Source organism: Pleurodeles waltl, chromosome 11 (assembly GCF_031143425.1).
Source record: "Pleurodeles waltl isolate 20211129_DDA chromosome 11, aPleWal1.hap1.20221129, whole genome shotgun sequence".
In the NCBI taxonomy this organism is placed as follows: domain Eukaryota; kingdom Metazoa; phylum Chordata; class Amphibia; order Caudata; family Salamandridae; genus Pleurodeles; species Pleurodeles waltl.
The window spans coordinates 481,830,027-481,856,813 of NC_090450.1; positions in this window are offsets into that span (position 1 = coordinate 481,830,027).

Consider the following 26,787-nt stretch of genomic DNA (forward strand, 5'->3'; position numbering starts at 1 on the left):
TAAGACAATAACATAAGAGATACATAGATCTGAACGCATAGAACATCATATAAACCCAGTTCAGCATAGTACAGCGTCAGTCACGTCTGTTGCGTCAGTCAAGGTGAATGTCTAATCTAACCACTAATTAGCATCAGCATGTTGGGCTTCATGCAAAACAATTTAGAACACTAATTTAGAAAATATCTAACTATGGTCTCTATCCAAAAATACAGCAGTTGGTACCTAGAAAGGAAAAGCAAATAGACAAATTACAAGAGCAACTGTCATAATTATCCTCCTCGAAATGAGTCAGCATACAGGATCGGACTTCGTCTTCAGGGCATCAGTTGGATCGTCGTCAGTCTATCTAGTCTAAGGACAGGGGGCACTTCCCTCATAAGGAGGAAAGTTTAAATTGGCAAGCTAAAGGGTGAGGATGGTTTATTAAGTCTGAAGTCACCAGACAGAGTGAGAGAGTTTCTGGATGCAATCAATATCATTCCCTACCTAGATCTCTTGAGTCCCCTGTGTCATGGGTTTTTATCCCCTTTTGGCAATACCTTCATTTTCTGGCACATTCTTCGGGTCAAAAGTTCTCTTTTCCATGGTTGAATGTCCTTGGATGTTTCAGTAAATGTTGCAAAAACGTATAAAACTTATACTAAAGCAGCTAGCATGCGAGTGAGAACATTTCTCACTTGCAACAATAAACAAAGAAAAGAGCACATGCTGGGTCATGCACACTGGAGAAACAGAAAAATATGCTTTAATATGAGAGCTACACAGCTAATTCTTCGACTCACGCTAACTTAAGGCTTATGGGTTCTAATACAAATGCAATCTTCGTAGATGTTAATGTATTCAATTAATCATAATGCAAGCAATTATTTCTTATAGTTGACATTAGTATATGCCTACAATAATTCTTCATGTTTAAAATAAGTTTCAATGAATAATATATTATTAATGCAGCATTGTTAAGTATAAGCATTTCCACATCTAAAATAGGTAATGTTTAGATTACGCTCTCTCAGTACCAACTGCTGCTTTTGATAGAGACCATAAATAGATGTTTTCTAAATTTGTGTTGCTAAATTGTTTTGCATGAAGCCCAACATGCCAATGCTAATTCGGGGTTAGTTAAGGAATTCACTAAACGGACGCAAATAGACAAAATGACTGAATCTATGCTTTGTTGAATAATGCGCTAAGGATAATCTGCTAAAGTTAATCCATGTTGACATCGTGCTATGTTCTAATGTTTATGATCTTTGCTTTGATGAAATCTTATTCAAGTTGCCATATTATGACAATGGTGATGTGTTTTCTGGTTTGGAGACTTATAAACTTGCTAGTAGAATTCAAGTCAATAGGGAATAAATATCATAAATCTTACTAAATATTGTGTGGTTATTCATGGCTGAAAGGTCATGGTGGTTTCTGAGTCTTATTGATGCCATTGATTACTTTGATTGACTTGCTATTGTGAATATTGATGAGGTTACTGACTTATTGATTGACATGTTGATTAGTTGTCTCATCCTAAGGTGTCTTCAATCAGGGTCAATAGATTCATCGGCCTAAAACGAGTCCCAGAGTGCATAAATTATCTAGATTGGGACGCGTTATCACATGCTAGAGCACTAATAGTGAAGACATCAGAAGCGAGGTCCCACTCCACCTCGGTGAACTCAAATGAAGACCCTGCACACTGAGTTGTCAGTGTTTCCACCACATCCACCCCTCCAAGTGTGTGATTAATCAATGGTGTAAGTTATTAACTAACACTGCAATAAATGACACAGTCTGGGGAAAGAGGGTTAGGGATTTGATGAATGGATGGGAAAGGGATTTAGGGAAAGATGTGACAAAAAGACAAACACTACACAAACACACTGTTCACCTGGGAAATGATCAGCAGCCTGTTGTGAGAGGCATATAAAAAATGAGTATGTATAACAGAGTTAATATATATTCAGTCAGCCCCAGTGTCACCCAAGTTGTCATATATCTAAAAATGTTTGGTCACCTAAGTTTGCAAAATAGTAAATATAATTAATGTGGAGGTGAAGCTAACAAAATGATACTAGTCTGTATTACCTAATTGGGAGGTGCATCTGGATTCTTCTTGGATTGCCCCGTCAATCTTCTTGGGTGCCTGCCTGAAGCAGTCCGATAAGATAAGCATGAGTGCTATGGTGCAGGAGAAGAGAAGGTTTGCGAATTGTGAAACAGAAATTATTATTATGATATTGTAGAATCAAGAAGGATTAAATAGAAGGTAAGCTTTATGAGGAGTAGCGTGACAAGAAGACTCAAAGGTGGCGGAGCAAGAGGAAAGTGCTTTGCAATCATTCATTGTATGACTCAATTAAGTGAGAAAAATTACAACAACCAACAATCACAGACAAGGGCTGCATTTATCTGGATGATCAAACTTGCAACTCTCATGATCATCATAACATTTAGCCTAGAGCACGCGCATAATGTGACATCATCCATCACGTCTGTCTCCGCCATTTTCCTACAACTACAGGCCCCCACCCAACCACATAGTTTCAAATTTGAGCCAACTACCACACACACGCAGCAGTACTGCATTTCCCAAATCAAGTAATTGACGCACCTCTCACCACCAGTCAACAGATTGGAGTGGGCCTCTCAGGCTCATCATCACCCATGTTGATTTCCTTGAAGCTGATACCTTCCTTTTTCTGGCAGTTGTTTAAGTTGTCAGTTCACAATCTGAGTCCTTCCATTATCCTCCAGACTCCGATTAAAGACTATGGGCCTGATTACAACTTTGGAGGAGGTGTTAATCCGTCCCAAAAGTGACGGTAAAGTGACGGATATACCACGAGCCGTATTACGAGTTCCATAGGATATAATGGACTCGTAATACGACTGGTGGTATATCCGTCACTTTACCGTCACTTTTGGGACGGATTAACATCTCCTCCAAAGTTGTAATCAGGCCCTATGTCCAACTTCATATCAACTGTTCCCAAGAGTCACAGTCTCCCGACCCAACTGAGATATAGCCACCTGTGGCGCATTGCTATGTTTAACAACAAGAGAAAGATTGAGTAGTTTTTTTTGTGTAGACTAGATTTGTGTTTGCTAGCTAAATTAACTGGTAGGGTCTTTGACAAATATGAACCAGAAAACAAAACAGTGTGAAACCGCCGGAAAACAAATCTTGCTAAGTGGCAAAGGGAAGGAAAAAAAAATCACCTTCAGGAAAAAAATGATTACCCAATATTTGGCCACTGGCACTCAAAATCAATCAGGACATAAACACAAGCAAGCATAATAATTATACTTAAACAATAAACACCCACTCTCACTATCTGCCATCACTAGACATGAACCATCTCAACATTGAATAAAAAATTCCTCATATCACTTGTTGGGGCATAAAGCATTTCTTACCTGTTCCAATCATCATAGAGATACATTGCTGATCCTCTTCAATTCACGAAATGAAACACACATTGGCCAGTAAGTTGTAAATCAAAAATCTGGGGCAGTCCTGCTAGGGGGCAAAAAGGAAGGATAGGCACAGAATTGAAGCAGGAATTGTTTCTCAAATCTCCTTGAAGTGATTTTGAGAGTGGGGGGGCTTCTTCACTGCACACTGGTCCAGCTCTAATCCACCCATGCATGTGCCTAAAACAGTTGTGGTTCATTAATTATTAAGACCGAAATAAACAATGTAAAATAGTAATGTTCTACCAACTCGCTATATCCTTTTTTTTTTCTCAAAGCAGTTTGTCAGAAGAAGAAAAAAGAACGTTTTTGGGTGGCCCAGGTCTAGTCAGGGAAGTGGAGTTTGTCTTTAAACTCAGGTGGTTTGCCCAGAAGATGGTCAGCTAACACACTACCATGACCTGAATCTTACAAATCACTCTCATGCACCTCCTGTTGAACTTCAGGAATGCTGTAATTTGGGTGAATAAAGTGCTGATTCATTTTGATCATGGTCAATCTCTCGATGTTTTGGGGCGAAAGACTGGTCCTTCTCACTGTGACAACCACACTTGCTGCACTGAACACACGCTCAGTAGACACGATGGCCACAGGGAAATCTGCTGAGCATTGGCCATTGGTTCCTTTTCCCTATACCAATACACCAATGGGCTTTGATCTAGATAGACATCCGTTGGGTCATCCGGGTGGGCCTGGACCATCCTTGAAATAGTCATTGGTGCTCCACCTTGCTCAACCTTTTTTGCCTTTGTGTCTGCAGTGGACTTAAGCCCTGCTTTTAGAAACCAATCAAATGCAGATTTTCGGGCTGTTGCTCCTGTTTCTGTTGTTGTTGCTGGTGTTGGTTTTTGTTGCTGTGATCCAACAGCACTGTCCGCAGGCTCTATGAAAGTTGTAGGCTGCACCCCAGAACTTCTGCCTGTGAGTGGGCCTCTAATTCCCAGCCGTTCTTTTTCTAGGTTGCTTGCTTGTTCAGCAATCCAAGTCTTGTAGGTAGAAACATCCCCTTCTGGAAAAGGAATGAAAGTGGGCAGTAATTGTTTGTCCCATCAGTCAAGAATTGTGGCAGAGGTGTATGTTTGGATGATACAACGTCTCTTTAAAGCCTTGTATTAAACAATACGGAAAGGATTAAGCTCTCCTCCAAGTCCTGTGCATCTGTTTTTTTCATCCAAACCTGTGTATGTTTCAGACACCTCATTTAGCTGTTTCTGCTGCATATGCATCAATGGGATAGCTTGGCCCATGGTACAGTCCTCCTTGCTGACTTCCTGTGTGAAAATTTCACAAGGAAGCAGCATCTCTGTCAGGCATTTGACCAGGCCCCATTGGCCACCTCAATGATCATGCCTTTCACAGTTGCATCCCCTCTTTGAATGAAATATTCATTGATTGATCTGTACACTCACACAGATGTTACAACATGTAGTAAGTTAAATACCAATGTATTGGCACCTATTGTATGAATGCTTTAACTGGTATTCTATTATCATGCTGGATAACCCTCAACAGCTTGCAGGCTTTAAATGAATGGCTACAATGAGTGTAGATTCTTCTGCATGTGGACAATAAGTTGCTGACTCTGGGTTCTTTTTTTAGAAAGTCCTGTACACGATGTTTATGTGGTGCACCAAACACAGAACACTGAAATAGCCACCATCTGACATAGCTTTAACTATATTCCTGCCATTGTCCATGGCAACAAATCCAGTGATAAGCCTTCTGGGGTGCAGCCATTCAAAGACCTTGATGTTAAAGTCATCCAAGATGTTTGGAACTGTATGGGAGAACTGTATGGGATTTCTCCATGGTGAACATAGCTACTGTTGCATTCTTCTAAGCACCATTAAAAATGTCAACAGTGTCAACTCCTTCAGATATAATTTCTAAAACCCCCACAAAAGAAATCCAGTGTACAGTGATGCACATGAAATTGGTGGCTTGGCACCTGGTCCACATGTCTGTCATCAAATGGCTTGTGAGGTCAGCACTCTGTTGCAAAGCTTGTCCAACCAATTCCAGCAAATCGTGATGCATCGCTGGAACAGCAACTCTGGCGAAATAGGTCTGGCTGGGAACCTTCCATTTCAGGAAGATGGCCACCACAAATTCTAGAAAACCCACTCCTTTCACAAAAGAAAAAAAAAGGCGGTCCAATGCTAAAATTTTAGCCAGATTCCCATTGTAGAAACATGCCATTGGGTGGTTGCTTCCGTACTGCCTCGCCTGCCTAAATATGCACTTAATAACTAACCAGTAGAACCTACTTCAGTTGAGTAGACATTTTGTGCAAATCTGTGGACTCTTGTTCTATAAAATCTCAGGTGAGGTTCCTTTGTGGCCAAGTTACTCACACAACTACTGACACACCCAGACACTCACACACCCACTCACAGCTGCACTCAGGCACTCAATCAGACACTGATGCACCCACTCACAGACCCACTCAGACTCCTGTACTCGGTCACATTCCCAATCAGACACTCATGCACCCACTCACAGACCCACTCAGACATTCACGCACCCACTCACAGACCCTCTCAGAAATTCATGCGCCCACTTTCAGACCCACTCAGGCTCACACACCCACTCACAAACCCACTCTGCGACTCATTAACTCACTCACAGACCCCCTCAGAAACTCATGCACTCACTCACAGAAGCATTCAGTCCCATGTACCCACTCACAGTCCTATTCAGACACTCACACACCCACTCACAGACCCACTCAGACCCTCACGCACCCACTCACAGACCTACTCAGACACTCACAATCCCATTCACAGACCCACTCAGAGACCCATGCACCCACTCACAGGTGCACTCAGACCCTCACACACCCACTCACAGGTGCACTCAGACCCTCACACACCCACTCACAGATATACTCAAATGCTCATGCACCCATTCACAGACCCACTCAGAGACCCATGCACTCACTGACATACCCACTTAGAGACCCATGTACACACTCACAGACCCACTGAGAGAATTATGGGTGTGGGGTTGGGTGGTTATAGGGGGTTGGCCACAAGCCAGGCCCTGCGGCCAACCTCTGCATTGAATGATTGAAGGCAGTGCGTGGTACAGGGTTGGGGGTTGCCGCACACGTAGGAAGGCTGTATCAATGTCAATGTAACATTTGCAGTAAAATTATTCAGGAGAAAACTGTGCATGGCGAGGACACAAGTTATAGTTACCTTAAGACAACTAAACCCCATTCAGTGATTCTGGGCAGTTATTTTCACCAAAGAGTTCATGCCCCACCCCGTACATGAACGGGTGGGAACCCATAAAACTGAAAATATGACTGTAAGCTACTATGTTATGCAGAACTATATTTGGTGGATATACACAATATATAGTTCTACATAACATAGTTGGAGATCACTACCTATGTTATGTAGGGATGTGAATTGAAAAGGACAGGGGAAAAGACATCACCTGAAGAAATGTTATACACACCAAATAAAGATCACTACTGGAAGAAAATGAAAAGTTCGCTCATGCTTTCCCTCGTGCTGCAACATGTCTGGAGCCAGACAGCAGCCAGAGGGGGTCATTCCGACGGGAGCACCGCCAACAGGCTAGCGGTGCTCCGCAGGGCATTCTGACCGCGGCGGTACAGCCGCGGCCAGAAACGGAAAGTCGGCGGTGTACCGCCGACTTTCCGCTGCCCATGGGAATCCTCCATGGCGGCGCAGCTTGCTGCGCCGCCATTGGGGATTCCGACCCCCTCACCGCCATCCTGTTCCTGGCGGTTTCAACCGCCAGGAACAGGATGGCGGTGAGGGGTGTCGTGGGGACCCTGGGGGCCCTGCAGTGCCCATGCCAATGGCATGGGCACTGCAGGGGCCCCCGTAAGAGGGCCCCACTTTGAATTTCAGTGTCTGCTCAGCAGACACTGAAATTCGCGACGGGTGCTACTGCACCCGTCGCACACCTTCCACTCCGCCGGCTCCATTCGGAGCCGGCTTCATCGTGGAAGGGTGTTTCCCACTGGGCTGGCGGGCGGCCTTTTGGCGGTCACCCGCCAGCCCAGTGGGAAACCCAGAATGACCGCCGCGGTCTTGTGACCGCGGTACGGTCTTCTGGCGGTCCCAGCCAGGCCGGCAGCTACCGCCGCCGGCCGGGGTCAGAATGACCCCCAGAGTGTTGTTGGGTATCTTTGTATGCATGATTGTTTGTTTTTTTGGGGCATGCAATATGATATGTGAGTGTTAGATGTGAGGTGTGTGAAGTGTTTTATTTATAATTCATTAAAAATTCACACCATTGTATTATTCTATGTATGCACATCTGTTCTGTTTATACTTACACAATGTGATTTGTATAAATGTCTGCAATGTACCCTGTTATTTGACTATTTTCATGTTAATGAATTTGCTTTGCTTTTTAAATGTGAACAATATAATGTATATGGATGTGTGTGATGTCTAAAGTGTTGGGGTTTATGCTAGACGCATTATTTCCTGCTTCTACTGATTTCTATGTGAGTCCCTTGTATCACCTGTGAATGTCCATGTGTGGTGATTACTCCAAGGCATGTTTGAAGTAGGCTTTAGCTTGTTTGGGCTGTACTTCTAACGAACTGCATCTGACATATACTTTTGTAGGTGTTTTTTGATATTTGCATGCCCCTCTCTGAGCCTCTACTTAATTTACCCTTTCATCCTCACCCTTTGTAGTAGAAATTCCCCATTTTTCAGCCACTTCCCACACCCAAGGAGGAGCACTCTGCAAGAGATAGGACAGACATAGGCAAAGATGTCCGTCTGTCCTTTTCTGACTTGCATTTATGAGTATGTGAAGTAAAACCACAGGAGTACTACTTCACAAACTTGAAATGTTTCTCTGCATAGCCCCTATGTTTTTTTAGTTTTGCTCTAAATGTGCACTGGCATTTGAATAGATGATTTCTTCCCAGTGTCTTATCTTATTCTTCCTCCCAAATTTCTTTATAGTGGACTTCACGGTTTTTAGTCACAAACTACTCCACAGATCCTTTTCTCTATTATTTATGTTTTCATATTATTGATATATTTAGATGAATTTATAGGCAAATATATCACACATCACACTTCACTATTCAGCCACCTGTGCTACATGCTCTGTCCAGCACAATGGCACTGTTCTATTTGAATAAGACATTGTGCACCTTACAATACATTGCAGAATGTCCATTTTGCTCCGGTATTTCCTTCCTTGTGAATTTATTCCCCTCAATGGAGCTCAAAGTGTCTACTTTATCTGTCCCCCATCCTTGGTAAGGCATACCTCAATTGTTCTCCCACATTACCTGTCCAAGTATTGTGCCAACTATTTACTCCTAATGTCCAAATACCAGAAGTAGGTGACTTTTGCCACAATTACCCTCTAGCTCCTCTCCCTCTATACCTAAAACCCTATGCACCTAGGGTGGAATTCATTGCACTGACAAGAGGCATGCTTCAGTTTGCAAGAGTGAAATTCAAATCCCTTTGTAGGTCAAGTGCAAGGTCCCACCTGGCCTGGGTGCCCTACATTGTTGGAAGTGTTGGAGTGTGTCTTTTAAAAGCAATATTAACATGAAAAGCTTGCAATATATTGTGTAATGAAGCTGTGTAGAAAATGTGTTAATGTAGAAAAATAATGCACGCGTCTGAAATTTGCCCACGGGGAGTGGCTAACAATATATACGAAGACTAATGAAACTTATGAATGATTAATTAATATAGTACTAATGTTTTGAATTTGTATGAGCATATTATAATTAGAGTCATGTATTAGGGTTTTTTTAACTAAATTACTAGGCCTTAGTTAGTGCGGGTCTGGGCCTACCTGCCTGGTCTCATATTAAACTGTGTTTTTCCCTAACGTGCAATGTGCTGTTTTCCTGAAGGACACAAAGCTGTACTTTTCCAGAAGCTAGATGTGTGTGTAGCCGTAGTAAATTCTTTCTCATGGGACCCGACTTGCTCAAGGAGACAATCTTGCAGAATGCAACTGTGTAATTTGTAACAGGTGCAAGGCTGCCCGGAGTAGGAGAAACAATGGGACTACTGACTGGAGCGTAAAGTGTAACTTTTCTTACCTGACATTCCAACCGATGAAGACGTCAATAACATGGGCCAATCAACGACATGAGAACTGTATTCTGTGGAAAATTCTAGTGAAGTGCATGGAGAAGTATTGGACAGAGATAATGATGCACCAAATATTATCCAATGGGGAATTAAGGGCTAGTTCAACAGTTTTGATTTAACCGCATAACCCGAGGAGAAATCAGCCATTATTCGGACATTCCACTTTAAGCCATACCTTGCCATTATTCTTTTGAGACTTTGCCGTTTATTCTTCCTGATACTTTAACCATCCTCTATCTAAGTCCTTACTGATACTTACTTCTCCTCCATATGAGGGAAGAGCCTTATTCTTTATCTATGCCATACTGAGACTTTTCCCTGTCCTATCTTTGCTGATGGTGAATCGACTGATGTCATGAGGATGAAGACTGACGCTGTTTGCTGATCCGTTGGATGGGTATCTATCTGATGAAAATTGTAATTGTATGTTTGCCTTTTCTTTCTAGGTGCCAACTGCTCTTTTGATAGAGGCCATAGTTAGATGTTTGCCAAATTTGTGTTTGCTAAATTGTTTTGCATGGAGCCAAACATGCTGATGCTAATTCGAGGTTAGTTAAGGTGTTCACAAATACCTGACACAAATAGACAAATGACTGAGTTCTTGCTTTGTTGAATCTTGCACTCTGAGACTTTGCTAAGCTGTTCTTATTAACGATGTGTTAATGCTGAATGAATATTCTCTATGCATTAATTAATTGTGTTCTAATTACAAACCCTGAAGTGTTACTAATGAGATTGATTGCTAATGAGATTAACGGAGATGACTATTAGATTGTAACTAATAGGGAAATAAATATCCTAACACTTAACTAGATTGGTGTGGTTATTCATGACTGAAAGTTCATGGTGTGTTCACTTTATTGATTCTCATTAAATGTTATTGATTAACTTGTTGATTAGTTACTGCGAATATTGATTGGGTTATTGATATATTGATTTGGTGATGACAAAAAGATATTTCGTACTGGGAAGTCTCTGAACGTGGTCAAAAGGTTCATGGGCCTAGGCGTGTCTCCTTGTAAGTTTACTTATCAAGGTTCTGACGTGCTATCAGAAGTCCACCCTCTTTAGTGTGCTGCTGGTAAAACCATTCCTGGTCAATTATCCGCACTCTGTTGTCTTTTATTTCATGTATTTTGCCTACTTCTCCTTTTGTCCTCCCGCTCTTAAATTATGCATTCGGTCTCCCGTATTCTCCTCTCCTTAACTCAGTTCTCTCCTCTCTGTGGTTGATTATGGGATCCCAAAAGTAATCATAATGCTTGCTAATATGCAGACCTTCTTGGTATTGATAGGAACTCTGGTGTTTTCTTGCTCGCCCTTTCTTTTTTACTTTGTGGCGGATACCCAACTCTTCTTGCCCTCTCTCTTTCTCTGACTGATTTGCCGCCAGTTGTATATCAGAATATTTTGGACTAACTATTGCTTATAAAAATATAGTTTCACTTTGGTGTAGGTGTTCTGGTATTAACCCCAATGGTGCAATATTCGTGTAAACCATATTTAGGAGGAGATATTTAGTCCACAATATACTTGTACCATACTCTTGCCACCATTCCTGTTATATTTGGGTCTTCTTTTAGAAAGTAGTACAGAAGGTGCACTGCGAGCAGCTCTTTTCAAAATTCACTCCAGATAAGCAACTTTCACACTTTCAAACATTGTGGGTGCAGCATCTCTGCAATGTCTTCCATGCCAGTGTCCTCACACATTCCAACAAGTGGTACTAGCATCAAGCCACCATCATTGGTGGAGGTGCAAAAGCCATCCCTACCGTAGACTTATCTGTTTTTTTAACTCTTATTGCCAAACTTCTGAGACACATTCAAACCCCTTTTATTGACATATATCATCCTCTCCATCAACCTGAAATTTCCTCAAATACTGTCTCCTGCCTCTCCTTTCTGGATTCCCCTTTGGGGCCACAACTATGTCCTGTGCTCTCTCCACCATCTATCAATTTCACTAGAATCATGGGGTGGTGACTATTCTGCTCTATCAACTGTTCCTGTCCCTACCTTCCATGCCCTTATAGCATGCACAGAAGTCCTCTTATTATTTATTTTATCAGTCAAATTGGTGCACCATGCTTCCCCTACATTGCCCCTTGAGCCCCTTTGTCGTAGTGCCCTTTCTCTTCCTCCTGCCGCTTGCCCCTCCCCTCCCCTTTGGAAAAGCGTTTAGCTTTCCTCCCAAAAGTGATGCCCATTTTGGTGCTCCTTCCTCCCCTTGGGGAAAATAAGCAGATCATAACAGCCTTTACGACTTCTGCCAGTGCTGTTAGCCAAGTGGGTTGCTTTGCAGGCTATCCTTCCCAGGGCTATCCTATCTTATCTTGCTGGTTTATGTAGAAATCCTTACCAGAGTTATCCAGTGGCTCATTGGGGCCAAATACGTTTTGTGATATCACTGTTTCAAGTGTCATTTTACACAGTCTTTTCAATCGGTCACTAGGGGGCTAATTGATTACATTTGCATTCGATGAAACCGACATTCACATCATAGCGCCCGGCTCGTTCCTCTCTCCTCCTAGAGATACCTAACTTTATTGGGATCTATATTCACCATTTAATCAAATGTTTGAATCAAAGTCAGAAATAGAAAATAATTGCGGGCCTTGTCAAGTTTAGTAAAAGCAGAAAATGTCCTGTCCAGCCTTTTTAGACATCAATGCGGTCTAACTAAAGCAAACGGCAAATCACTGTTTTTTGGTAGATGGCCCTCATTTGCTTGGCTTTAAATCCATCCCAGTCTGACTCATTAACTGTGAGTAGAAAGCACTGAGCAAGGCACACAAATGTTCTCTTCTCTTCTTTGAGATGAATGTAAGTATCTTTGACAAGACAGAAGTCTTACTGGGAAAGTTGGCTTAAAGTATTGAAAAATTAGCAAATGAACTAGTTATGACTGATCAGAAAGCAGCCGTGCATGTTTGGGAACGCTTATATTGTCAGATTTATGAGTTTTACATATTTGATATGCTTTTCATATTGAATTTAAATTAAGAATTCGAAAGTTTGTTTTGTCAATGGGGAAAACATAACACCCACTTTCCCCTGCAGCCTTAGCTAACTAACCAGGGAATAAACACAACTTTTTCTGCTCCGCATTCACAGTCGGCTTGCAGAAAGAGAAACTGAATTGTAGCCGCTGGATGTTTCTTTCAGCTTTCAAATTCATACTAAAATATAATCACAACAGGATCCCCCAAGGAAATTATGTCTGAGGTTGTTCCCGACCATATATTGAGGAGAATAGATGTTCGGAAATGTACTGACATTTTACAAAAGGGAAAAAAGTTTTATATGCCATTTCTAAGTGGTACTTGAGGAGGAAACAATTCAGAGTTGTGCAGATATAGACAAGTTAGCAATAAAACATTTATTTTCCGTGCAAGCCATGACGCAATTGTTTAAATCGGCGCAGATGTCAGAAAACAACTAATATTCCAGATTTGAAGCAAACAGGAAAGACATCAGTTGTAAAATATTTCTAATAAACATGGTATATTTGCTCTCGGATAAACCTTTGAAGCTCGCCTGTCATTCCAAATATGAAACCCTAAATATACGTTGTATGCAAAACATATTTAAATAATAAACTGAGGCATTGGTTTATTTGCCTTTTAACCCTTTTTTCCAGGATGTGTACCCCCGGAACGTATCTGATGAAATGAAGATTCGCACCTTCAGTGACATGTTCCAAGTATGAGAATCTGTCATAGCGATCAATGAAAAGACTCCAGCTTTCTTAAAGACTGCTCCAAACATTACATTCGTTTCTGGACATAACATTCTTCATCAACGACCTTACTTTCTTTATCCACGACTTTAAGGACCAGTCTTTCAGACAGGATCTTTTCAGATGTCACATCAAAACTTCGGAGCAAGCATCCTTAGGGTCTTTGTAAGCAATAGTGTAGTGATCTCTTTTGAAAACGGCTGTAATTATGGCTCTTCATGGCATTTACATAACTATCCAGCTATCTTAACTGTTTTGATCTAGTGCAAGGACATCCGAATGTTTGTATGGCTTGCACTCTACAACTAGTGGAGAAGTGTGGCTAGTGGAGAAGTGTGGCTTAGTGGAGAAGTGTGGCTCAATGGTTAGAGCGGCAGACCCTAAAGCAGAGATCTGGCTCAAGACCAGGGTTCAAGTCTTCGGCAGGTCTTGGGCTCAATTCCCCTCGACCAGATAATTCTTGCCTCAGTGCCTAATCTAATTCTTGGGTCCCACTCTGCAACTCTGGGCAATAGCTTGCTTAATCTCCACAAGGGCCCCAACAGCGCTTGGATGCCTTGCTTCACCCTGGGGGTGCTCAGGAGTGGGCGCCTCACAGGGAAAAGCCAGGAGGGGTTCCATAGCTGTATGAGTACAGCGCCTTGAGACCCTAACGGGTGAGTAGTGCGCTATACAAGTGCTAATTTACATTTTACATTTACAACTGACTTTTCATTTATTCAATAACTCACTATGGCATGATGCATTACTATTACCAGGAAAATGCATGTGTATGTCCTAAAATGTGGACTTGGGCACAGGCTTACTAATAATTTCACCTGGGTTGAGTTACCAAACCCAAAGCAACGTTTTATGCTGGGATTTACTATCCAATGAAAATCAGGATTTGCATTCGATAGTTTACCATCGTAATACAAAAATTACTATTACTTTGAGTTCCATGGGTAGCACATGGGCGCCACATGCACACACCCTTGGGTTTTGGTGCAAATCCCTATCTAAAACGTCTGTATATAGGGATTTGTGCCACAATTGTACACATACTCAACAAAGGCGTAACAAGCATGTTAGACCTGTCAGCCTTAGTGTGGCCTTCCCTCAAACTTTTTGCGTTCACCCTCCTATTTTGCTGTCTTCGTTTATGTTGGGTCTAGGTTTTTGTGCACTTTACCACTGCTAACAAGTTCTAAAGTATTTGCAATAACACCTTAAAACATGGTGGAATTGGCATACACCTAATTGGCAAATTAAATTTACATTGAAGTCCCTGGTAACGTGGTATACCATGTACCCAGAGCCTGTAAATTGCATGCTACTAGCCTGTAAATTGCTTGCCTGTAAATTGCATGGCACTTATTGTGCCACCCACTTAAGTAGCCATTTAAACATGTCCCATGTCTGCCATTGCAAGGTGAATGCAGTTTTAAATTGCCATTGTGACCTGGCAATATAACGGCCTTGCCAAGCCTTTAACTCACCTTTTATTGCATGTAGGTAATCTCTAAGGTAGGCCCTCTGTAGCCCATGGGGTCCGGTTCATTGTAATCAATAGGGTGGACATGTGTTTTTAGGTTTTTCATGTCCTGGTAGTGAAAAAAAAAATTTTGTTTTTCACTGTCATAAAGACTACTTCTCCCACAGTAAAACATAGGCTTCCTTATTATATTTAATAAGTGCTAAGTTTTGATAGGAAATAGGTGAGCACTTCATGTCTGGTGTCAGAGAAATTATAACCACAAATCATCTTTAATGGTAAAATCAGATTTTAGGATACAATTCTAAAAAGTTTTGGTTGGCATTTTCTTTCCCTAACTATTTAGTGCCTTCAACCTGTTCCTGGTTTACATGACTTGGTGTAATTAGTGGTTGGGTGTGGTTCATTCCTCCCAGACAGCCACATACTAGAGGTATTAGGTGTGCCTGGATTGGCCATCACTGGCACGATGGAGGGGCGGGGCTGGGCACAGCCCCACTTGCAACTGAATAGGGTGTGCTCTTCCTTCACACAAAGGACTTGTCACCCCTGCATTGCTCATGCCGACAGTCAGGGCAGGGGAAGCAGGAATTTCAAGCACTTCAATGGGAATTCTCTATAAACTTTTTCTACTTCAAGGAAGACCCCATGTATGAAATTAAGACCCTGAGACCCCCTCTTCAGATCACTTAAGGACCTGTGAAAGGACTGTTAGAGGATTGACTGCAGCTGTAGCCTTCTGTGTATTCCAGAAAACTGCTTTACTGCACCTGGAAGGACTGCTATGCTGCCTGAAGCCTGACTTGAACCCTCAGAGACCTGCATTACTCCTTGAGCCCTGTTCTCCTTCTTGATCCCAGGATTACAAGAGTGAGTACAATGGCTAGCTAGCTGGCATCCTGATCAGAGCCTCAGGGACAGAAAAGGCTCCAAACATCTTGAACCCATACCTGGACCCAGCCTGAGTGAGTCCTACCCCACCACCAACAAGTGGTGCCTTACAGTCCAGGAGCTAAAGGTGGTGGTACTAAAGATACCTTGATAGCCAAATCCAAAAATGTGACCCTGGGATTTTTGGCAAAAATCTGCTCTGAGATCCGAGAGGAGACCAGGACCAACTTGCTTGTCTATCCACCCAAGTTGCATCACCGCTTGGCCTGATTTCCCAGCTGCTCTTGCTACGTTCTTCTCCGTAGCAGAAAAATCAGTTCAGCCTTCCTTTGTCAAATGGGTATCTAGCCTTGTTAAGCTCTTGTTGGCTACAGCCTCCCGCCTCATCCCACTGGAGATTTTCAACTTCTTCAAATGAGACTAAGGCCCATATTCATACTTTTTTGTGCCTCATTTGCGCAATTTTTTAATGCAAAAGTGGCAAAAACGTACAAAATACTATTATATTTTGTACGTTTGCGCAGCTTTTGTATAAAAAAATGACACAAATGCGGCGCAAAAAAGTATAAATTTGGGCCTAAGTCTGAACATGGAAATTCTGACCGCAACTTCATCCGGTGGCTACCTAAAGATGATGCTTCCTCCTTAGACACCGCCTGCAGTCTTGCCCATTGAACTTTACTGTTTCACACAACTTTTTGCTAAAATGTCTTCTAAGTCCAAAGGTAAGTGCTGACCAGTCCTAAGCCACTTTTTGTATGCAACATGCGCTCCATCACTGTTGCCATATTTTTCCACTTTGACCCAGTCACTCGCAACTAGATGTCTGGGGTTAGCACATTGATCTTATATGTGCTAGTTTTTTACTAAAAAGTTTAAAAATTCATAACTCCAGTTAGCTTATTGTATTTTTTCTTGTTTTGGTGTCTGTGAGAAACTGGGGCTGATTGCAGAGGCCCCCTAACTTTTTGCCCCCATTTTCCACTTTATGCTGGTGTTTTCCTGACTCTGATGGTGCCCTGGGTACTGCTAACCAGTCCCAGGGCCTGTGCTCTGTGTAAAATGGATATGCAAATTAGGCTAATTATAATTGGCTAAGTTAACCTACCTATAAGTCCCTAGTATATGGTAGGGCATGTAGGTTTAGGGACCACAGCATAGGTGGTGCACACCTAGGTGCATTGCTGAGGTGCCCAGTGTCATTTTAAAAGCAAGCCTGCCTTGCTGGCTGCTTTTAAATTAAAGTTATATGCAAATTCGACTTTGGAATTAAAGGTACTTCCAAAGTCTTAAACTACCTTATTTTTACATATAAGTCACCCCTAAGGTGTGCCCTATGTGCCCCTAGGGCTGGGTGCCATGTAACTATAAGCAGGGACTTTATAAAAATAGATTTATAAGCCCTGGTGAGATAAAAACAGCCAAATTCGTTTTTCCCTCATTGAAGTAAATGGCCTTCATAGGCTAGAATGGGCAGACTTTATTTAAAATTTTAAAGTCTCCTTAAATGTTACATACCAAGAATTTGGTATCAAATTGATTGTTATAATAAATCCCACAACTTCCAGTTGTTGGATTTAATATAACTAGTGCAGGTAAAAAGTTTAGACTTTACCTAAAAAGTTGCCAATTTCAGCTCTGCATTGTTTTTGCTGCTGTGCTCTGATTGGCCAGCCTGCAGCAGCTTCTGCCAGGCTACTTTAATGAGGTGTGAAGTGGCCTGACTTCACACAAAGGAATGTGCTTGGGGGAGAGAATCTCCCCTCAGCAGATGGTGAGGCAGGAAGGGGGAGGGCTGCCAAACTGGTCTTCAAAGGCAGAGAAGGACATTTGCAGCACCCAACAACACCCCCACATCCTGCAAACCCAGACAGCTAGGTGCCCCCTTGATTAGATTAGGAGAGGGCAGGAGAGGGGTGTGTTTATGATTTTTAGCCACACCAGTGGGTGGGCTCAGCCAGATCTCTCCTCCAAAAATCAGATTCATCCATTTTGGATTTTTAGAGACTGTTGCCTTCTGGGATGGATTTTTGACCCACTTCCCAGGAAGTGGTCATCACAGGGGGACGACCCTGTCCCTGATTGGAGAACCAGGGCCCCCCTGCTTTTCACCCAGGAGCAAGGATAAAACTGGCAGACCTGCACCCACGCCTCAGATCCCCACCAAATTTCAAGAAGAAAGAACTTAAGGAGAAGAAGGACTGGCCTGCTGGACCCCTGGCCTGCACCTGGACCCTGCACTCAGAAGGACTGCACCAGCTGCACACTTGGGCTTCACCACAAGAAGGACTTTGCTTGGCTTCAACTGGTTCAAGGAGGGACTCCCTGTTTGCTACAGGTGAAAAATTGCTAAACCAGAGTCCCCTGCACCAACTCCTGAAGAAAGCGACCAGCTGACCACTGTCCAGTGGTCAAAAAGGAGTTTGCGCCAGGTGCATTCTGGCAGTTGAAGTCCGCACCCCCCAAGGACCATCACAGAACTTCTGGACCCTTGGGGTGAGCTGTGGACCCCAAAAGAACCTTAAAAGAACATCTGGGTGAAGCCCCAGAAGTTTGGAAAAGATTTGAGAATTTTTGGAAAAAAGCTCCAGAGAGGGACCGACCCGCCGCGGAAATTCTAGCTGGCTTGCCTCAACCGCGACCCGGCCTGACTTCGTGGTTCGTCCCGGTAAAGAAAAACATCCAAAAAAGAGACTAATTCCGAACGTAAAAAGTTGACCGGGACCTCCCAGCCATCGTATCCGAGAAGGGCTCCATGGACGTCGGATCAAGATCCAGGTTTACCCCGGTCGAAGGATTTTCATCTCGAAAAAACGACTAAGTCCGAAGGTAAAAGTCTCCACCGAGGAAACCCACATCACGTATCCGGACAAGGGCTCCAGGAGGTCGGATTCAACTGGCAGGTTCGTCCCGGTGAAGAAAAACTTCAAAATAAAGACTAAGTCAGAAGGTAACTTTTTAACCGAGGCCTCCCGCGACCTGTAGCCGAACAGGGCTCCATCGCGGTCGGCCTGAAAGTTTGACTTTGCCCCGGTCGAGGTGCAACCAGATGACCCGATTGCCGCTTTTTGTTTCTAAGCGCTAGAAAAGTAATAATTCTTTAAAAATTCATATCTCCGGTTCCCCTGAACCGATTTTAATCGTTTTTGTGTCATTTTAAAGATAAAAATATAAACTATTTTTATAAATTGGTTTTGGATTTTTAAACTGTTTCCTGTGTTTTATTTAAATACTGTTTTGTGATATTTGAATGCTTTACACTTTGTCTCCTAAGTTAAGCCTTGACGCTCGATGCCAAGCTACCAAGGGTTGAGCTGGGATTAATTTACTGAGACCTAACTGTACCTATGTGGAGGTTAGTGGCTTGTTGCTAGGTGTAGGTACCTACCTGCCCTACCAATAACCCATTTTCCAACAGTGTCAAATAATTTACTAGGATGTACTCTCTTTTTTAAAGTGCTGTGGGATTTTTCTTGTGTTGTAATTTCACTTTATTGCTGTTCGTGAGCTGCATAAATACTTTACACATTGCCTCTAAATTAAGCCCATCTGCTCTTGTGCCAAGCTACCAGAAGGTTAAGTACAGGTTAATTTAGTTACTTTTGTGGTTCATCTTGACAGGGATTGTGGCAGTTGAATGAGAAGAATTGACACCCCACTTAAACAACAACCCAATTTCCCACAGAGCAGACATGTTTTAATTTCTCTTCAATTTTCCTACTTTGCAGGCATACTGTATTGACAAACACACATACAAAGCAGGAAAAGTGTTAAAGGGTAGTTGTTGTATTAGAAGGGTCACATTCCAGTACAAAACGATTCCTCACAGAACACGCACACCCTTGAACTACGGCATAAGGGTGTGTGCATTGCTGCATGGCAGTGTACAGTGTGCCAGCAATGGGAGAGACAAAAATAGCACCATCTTAGTAGATATGGCACTGTTCTGTTCCTCACACGCAACACAGTGCAGCAACTTCAGTTGCTGCTCTGTATTACATGATGTTTTCATCTGGGCCCTGGTGTCTACCACACCCTGAAAAATTAAAACAAATTTACACCAAGAAGGCTATGATGCAGTAGGTCAACTCCATTTTTGAAGCATTGCACGTGCACCTCTCTCTCCTTCAACCAACCAAAAGCCACCATATACTCTTCACAGGCTACAGCCCATATTACCTAGATAGCCTTGACTGAGAACTGATGTAGCAATGCTGGAAGCAGCACTCACAAAGCCATACAGGTAGACCTGTCAGTCTTAGGGTGATCTTCATTCAAGCTTTTTGCCTACTTACCTCCATTGTTAGCAGATATTCGTCTTAGTTGGTGTCAGAACTATGTGCACGTTATCACTGCTAACCAGTGCTAATGTGCTTGTGCTTAGTCCCCTAAACATTGTTCAATTGGTTTACACCTGATTTGCATATTTAATTTACTTATAAAACCCTTGTGAAGTGGTATACCATATACCTGAACCTTTAAATTAAAAGATAATAGTGAGCCTGCAGCACATATTGTTCAACCCACTTAAATACCCCATTAAAACATGTCCCAGGTCTGACATTGAGGCCTGAATACAGTTTTAAACTGGCATTCCAATACTGCAGACACAGCTTTGGTTGAGCGTACGCACCCCTTTACGCCATCCTAAAAAGTGCTGCTCCAACCACACACAGAACTTCTCCCGACACTAAAGGGACTGCAGGGCTCAGACTACCAAGTATATGATGTGCAGGTAAGCCCAACGAATAATAATGGAATATTGCGGGCTGCCACATGAACGAACCATCGAGCCCACTTCACACCCATAAGGGAGGGCACCATGAGTCACTCGCTTGTGATCTACACCACCCTCAAGAACTGCATGAGAATTAGGCACCTGGAGCTCCTAGTGTGATGTTCAGAACTCAGTCTGCTGCTATCTAACCATACTTCAACCATACCAAAACAAAGGCATGTATGCACAGGGGAAGCGCTGTGTGATCTCTGGAGGCGGGGCAGGAGCCCTTTAAAACTTGTTCGCGCTCCCGCCGTCGCGGGAAGCGCTGTGTGATCTCTGGAGGCGGGGCAGGAGCCCTTTAAAAAGTTGTTCGCGCTCCCGCCGTCGCGGGAAGCGCTGTGTGATCTCTGGAGGCGGGGCAGGAGCCCTTTAAAACTTGTTCGCGCTCCCGCCGTCGCGGGAAGCGCTGTGTGATCTCTGGAGGCGGGGCAGGAGCCCTTTAAAACTTGTCCGCGCTCCCGCCGTCGCATGAAGCGCTGTGTGATCTCTGGAGGCGGGGCAGGAGCCCTTTAAAACTTGTCCGCGCTCCCACCGTCGCGGGAAGCGCTGTGTGATCTCTGGAGGCGGGGCAGGAGCCCTTTAAAACTTGTCCGCGCTCCCGCCGTCGCGGGAAGCGCTGTGTGATCTCTGGAGGCGGGGCAGGAGCCCTTTAAAACTTGTCCGCGCTCCCGCCGTCGCGGGAAGCGCTGTGTGATCTCTGGAGGCGGGGCAGGAGCCCTTTAAAACTTGTTCGCACTCCCGCCGTCGCGGGAAGGCGAAGCCCGGGCCAAGGGCGGGCCCGTCCTGCGCCCGTCAGCGGCTGACAGAGGCTGGGCTGGGCCACCCCCCTAACATCTATCTCCCAAGAAGGCCATATTGTACTCAGTCCCTTTTGCTAGTTCCTACTCTGTCTCCCCAGTCAGCTGCTCCATTTAATCTGACACCTTATCATTTAACCCTGCACCTACACTAACACCAGATGGGCAAAAGGAAAGCAATAGAGGCAGGGGCCGGGGCAGTACTAAAAGCCAAGCGAAAAAGGCATAAGCATGCTGCTAGCAATTGCGTTATGGATAGAATCGACTCTCTCCTGGGCGAATGCAACGGAATACTAACTAGCCCCCAGGGAAACATTTCTATTGCAACTGGGGAGGGGCCCACTTCAACTAGCAGGAAGGAAGGTTCCATGAAAATCGCTGAGATTTTCATGAAACGTGGGCAACAAGTTACTGACACTACAGGGGCGGGTGAAAGTAGGAACGTTATCACCCATGCGGCCCCCTCCCTAGCAGAAGACCTACCACTTGCCATCAACGATTCCATCCAGCTCAGTAACTGCTTCAATCCCCTAACCAACCTCCCTGAATCACGCGACGACATCAACCCAGACACCCTGGCAGATGGGCCAGCAGCAACCAACACGCACTCTCCTCATGTAACCCCACAGCATATCGAATACATACAAGCTCTAAGGAAGGAAGTCACAGAACTCAAGCATATGGTTAACTCATTACTTGCAATAGTAAAACAGCTAACCCACGCAAATAACACGACCACCAGTAACCTTGCCCAAAATCCAATCCTATCAGGCATCACAACAAACTCGCCCAACTCCTCTGCTTCTAGCCACGCTGGCCCTCACCCTACCAAAGATAAGACCATGAACTCCCACCAGTCTCCCCTCTTCCACAATTTAGGCATAGGAAATTCACTAGACATCTATCATAATACCCTCAAACCCATGAGCAACACCGCCTCAAAATACTCTACGCAACCTGCCACTGACCAGTCCCATTTAGGTAATATAGTTCTAATGGTTAACGTTCCCAAGTTAACCACATTGGCGCGCAAGGAAGGGGTAGACTCTATCAAAAACAAGGCAATCCACTGGATTCGCCATGTTAGAGGCTGCTGATCCATAATACGTGAGGACCTAATTACCGTAGTACGACGGCCAGACCCGGGAACTCACTTTGATATCCTAAAACTGACACTCAAGAACAGGACCATGGCGAACAATCTGGTGGCCCTAGACGCAAGAACAAGCCCACCTGCACACTCACGCATCCAGTTTAAACAGCCCAGGTCACCCACGCTCCACGAGGAACGCCCGAGTTACCACCCGGCAGAAAACCTATCCCCTCTTGGTAAACATGATTGACTCACAGCCCCACCTAAAATCTATGCAGGCAAACCTTGCAACCTTCCAACATCCATCACCCCCAGATCCTCCTTTTACCCCACCAATGTCTGTCCATGTATTCACCCCCCTACCCATGACACCGCGACCATTTCCGGCTCACCGAGCAATCATGACAACGATGCTCCACCCATCTTGCAGGCACATTGCCCACCAAACCTAGAGCTGCTGTCTAGGCCCGCAAGCATCTCCTTGATCAGGACCAGGCCTGTTCCAACAGAGGAACAACACCAACCACCACAAACCTCACGGGCAAACATTGGCATCAACCCATCCCTGCTCCCCCAGCCACATCTGCCAAACCAACCCCTGACAGCCAACCTCAAAAACCCCGGGCATTTAGGTAGGACAACTCAGTCACAATCTGGGGTACGACTTGTCTCATGGAACGTGGCAGGTCTGAAATCTATTCTTCCCCTTCCATCCTTCTCCTCATTTATTGACGAACACGACATATGTCTCCTACAGGAAACATGGTCACTCGACCCACTCTTCCGAACAGGCTACTCAAATTTCCACATCCCCGCTGTGGCCAGCACGAGAGGCAGGCCCTCAGGGGGTCTGACCATCTGGATCAAAACATCACTTAGCTGCCATATATCACAGCTACCTACCGCTTCTCCCGACCTGTTAGGCCTTCGTCTATCCTTTGGGCCTGACTCTGTGGTGAACATCTTTAATATCTACGCTCGAGGGGTCAGGGGGGGTCAAGTCTCCAAAACCCTCTGCGCCCTCGTAGCCCTCTTACAAAATTATCCCCGCCATCATAAAACCATTGTGGCTGGGGACTTCAACGTCACATTCGAACCCCTTGACTGGGACGATCTCAGGTCCACCCGCGAGGAAGATCAAGTCTGGTCTATCCCCGCCCTGTCCATTGCACCCATCAAAAGGTGGACGTCGGTTGCGATTCAGGTAAAATCATTGACCATGGAGTTTGGACTCAGGGCGCTAAATGGCAGAACTAATTCAGACACCAACGGTAGTCACACATACAACAAAACGAACCACACCAGCAGAATCGATTATTGCCTATTCGATATAAGATTATGGCCTCTAGTCATCGATATGACAATCATTGAAAGGACCGAAAGTGATCACAACCCTCTTTCTGTCCACACATTAGCCCTAGGTAACCTCCCAGCCACGTCTAACCCCGCAGCAGTAGCACCCGAGGGTATTAACCTGGCCAACAACAAAAGACACCTAAAATGGGTCAATATTGTGGCCCGGCCCGCACTCATCAATGCTGCCAACAACACCCTAAAATCCACACTAAGGGACCTAGAGGCAGGTTCTGCAACATCCCACCAGGAAATTAGCTCAATCCACACCTCCTGCTTTAGGGATATCGCAACCCACTTCTCAGCACCCCCAGCCCACGACGACAAACGACCCAAAGCCAGGCACCGCTGGTTCAACAAAACGTGCCGGTCCCTAAACAAGCGCCTAGTTCAAGCCATTAAATCCAAGGACCCCATCGCCATCCGCGTAGCTAGGAAGTCCTATAAATCTGCAATATGCATAGCCAAGCGTGATCAAGATAGCAAATGGTGGACATCACTCAGCGACGCTGTGCGCAAGAGAAATTATAGTCTGTTCTGGTCCCTGGCAGCGCGAGGCCCAGAAACCAGTGGTTTGGACATCACAACCAATATTGCCCCAAGAGACTGGATAGCCCACTTTAGTAGTCTGTACTCCCCTGATCATGATAGCCCCACCTCTGTTTGTACGGGCCCCCTCCTATTTCACTCGTTAGCACCAACCACCGCAGCACCCCTGTTGTTCTCCCAAAGTGATATAACTTACTCTCTAAGCACTCTAAAACGCGGCAGGGCCCCTGGTTCAGACTGCGTCCCAGCAGACCTATTCTCAACAGACCTAGCATCCTGGTCAAGATATCTCACCATACTAGCTAACGCAATAGCATCTGGGGCGCCAATTCCCGACTCTTGGAAAGCGGCCATTGTTATTCCAATCTTTAAAAAGGGCGACAGATCTCTTCCCTGTAACTATAGACCCATTAGTCTAATTGACTGTGTCCAAAAAGTCTTCTGCCACTGCCTCCTAGGGAAGATAGAAGAATGGATAATTGACCACGATATCCTTAGCCCCCTCCAAGCCGGTTTCCGAAAGAAGATTTCCACCACTGATCAAGCCCTCAGATTCCTATTATTATATTGGAAAACAGTGTTCATCGGTAAAGGCAGCCTTTATGTAGCTTTCGTGGATCTCAAATCTGCTTTTGACCTAGTACCTCGCAACAAACTGTGGGTCACTCTCTCTCGGATGGGAATCCCGGAACACATCCTTGCCATTTTGATACGACTCCACGAGGACAACTACGCACAAGTCAGGTGGGGCAACAAGGGCCAACTTACCGATAGAATCCACGTCTCTAGGGGTGTGCGGCAAGGTTGCGTACTTGCCCCGACCCTCTTTTCCCTGTACATCAACGAAATTGTCCCCTCCCTCCTCAGACTGCAGGCTGACGCACCTTCACTTGGCACACAAAAAATCCCAGTCTTACTCTTTGCCGATGACACTCTCTTGATATCTAAGACCCCTAGTGGTCTAAGGAAACTCCTTGCGTGCTTCGTGCATTTCTGTTCATCCCAGGGACTCGAAATCAACGCAACGAAAACCAAACTAATGACCCTTAATCCCCACAGATCTTTCAAAGGGAAATTTACTCTAGAGGGCTCCTCACTCGAGAAGGTGGGCATTTTCAGCTACCTGGGCATAACACTCACTGACAACATGTCCTGGAAGCCACACATAGGAAAACAAGCCCTTAAATTAAGACAAACAACTGGGGCTCTACTAAAAAACTTCCACCTCTCACACACAAAACCAATTCGCCCAGCATTACAATTATACAAAGCCCAGGCAGTTTCCTCAGCGCTCTACGGGGCTGAACTTTGGGGTTATACCAAAACCCAAGACCTAACCACCGCTGAAAACAACTTCTTAAGAAACCTTGTGTCCCTTCCGCTAAGCATCCCACTGTTCCCTCTTTTCAAGGACCTCGGCATCAAACGCATTGGTCACAAAGCCCGCCTGCGACCTCTGCTGTACTGGCGGCGTCTCTGGACCACTCCGGAACTTGTCATCTTCACCGAAGCTCTACAGGTCATCCTAAAAGCCGACCACCTGCACAGAATCCCCTGGCTACGATCCATCAAGGATTTACTCCACTCTATCGGGCTCGATGATCTCTGGAACTCACCAGCCACGTCAGTCTTTCCCTCGAAAAGCGAACTAAAGAAACTTTACTGGCAAAGGGCCAACAACGAAGACACTCGGGCTGCACTCCACACTACATTATCTTGTGACTTTGCCAACCTAAAAGAGTCATGCAAGTACGAAACTTTTTGGGACCTAATCACGGCCCCAAGGGAAAGGAAACTGTACTTCCAGCTCCGCATTGGAACACTCCCATTAAGACTTTTCACCAGCAGCTGGTCACACAACGAATCCACCGCATGCCCTGCTTGCAAAGCCCCCGTGGAGAATCTCCCTCACCTCCTTTTTGCATGCCCCGCGTATACTGCCCCCCGTAGGAAATGGCTGGCCCCGGCATGCAGACTACTGGGAGCACGCTGCTCTGCGATAGCTCTGCGAATCCTTAGATCAGACACCAGGCCAACGCTAGTGATCGCTATCGCCAAATTCCTCGGAGCTAGTTGGCTTATTAGAGGGAAAACTCTCCTGGACAAAGACTCCAAATAAGACTGTCCCAACATCCTGCAGAGTGCATTTCACTTCATTTCATTTTTTCTAATTTCATTCCATTTTATTCTATCTCATTTTTATTCCATTTTAATTTTTATTTATATTTCATACCCTTTTATCACCATATTTACCTGCAATTTTATTTTATCATGTGCATTTATTTGTATTTATTACTGCTCGCGCTTTTTTGGCTCTTGTAGCCGCAATAAAGCTTCTTTGAATTGAATTGTATGCACATTGACAAGGCTGTCATCTCTGCGTCAAGGTGCATGTTTTCCACTGCCTCAGACATGTGGTGGATATCTGAAGTGTCCAGCAACTCTCCTCACATCTGCAATGGAATATCTTACTCTACTCCCCCCAATCCACTTTGGCTGCAACCACAGTAATG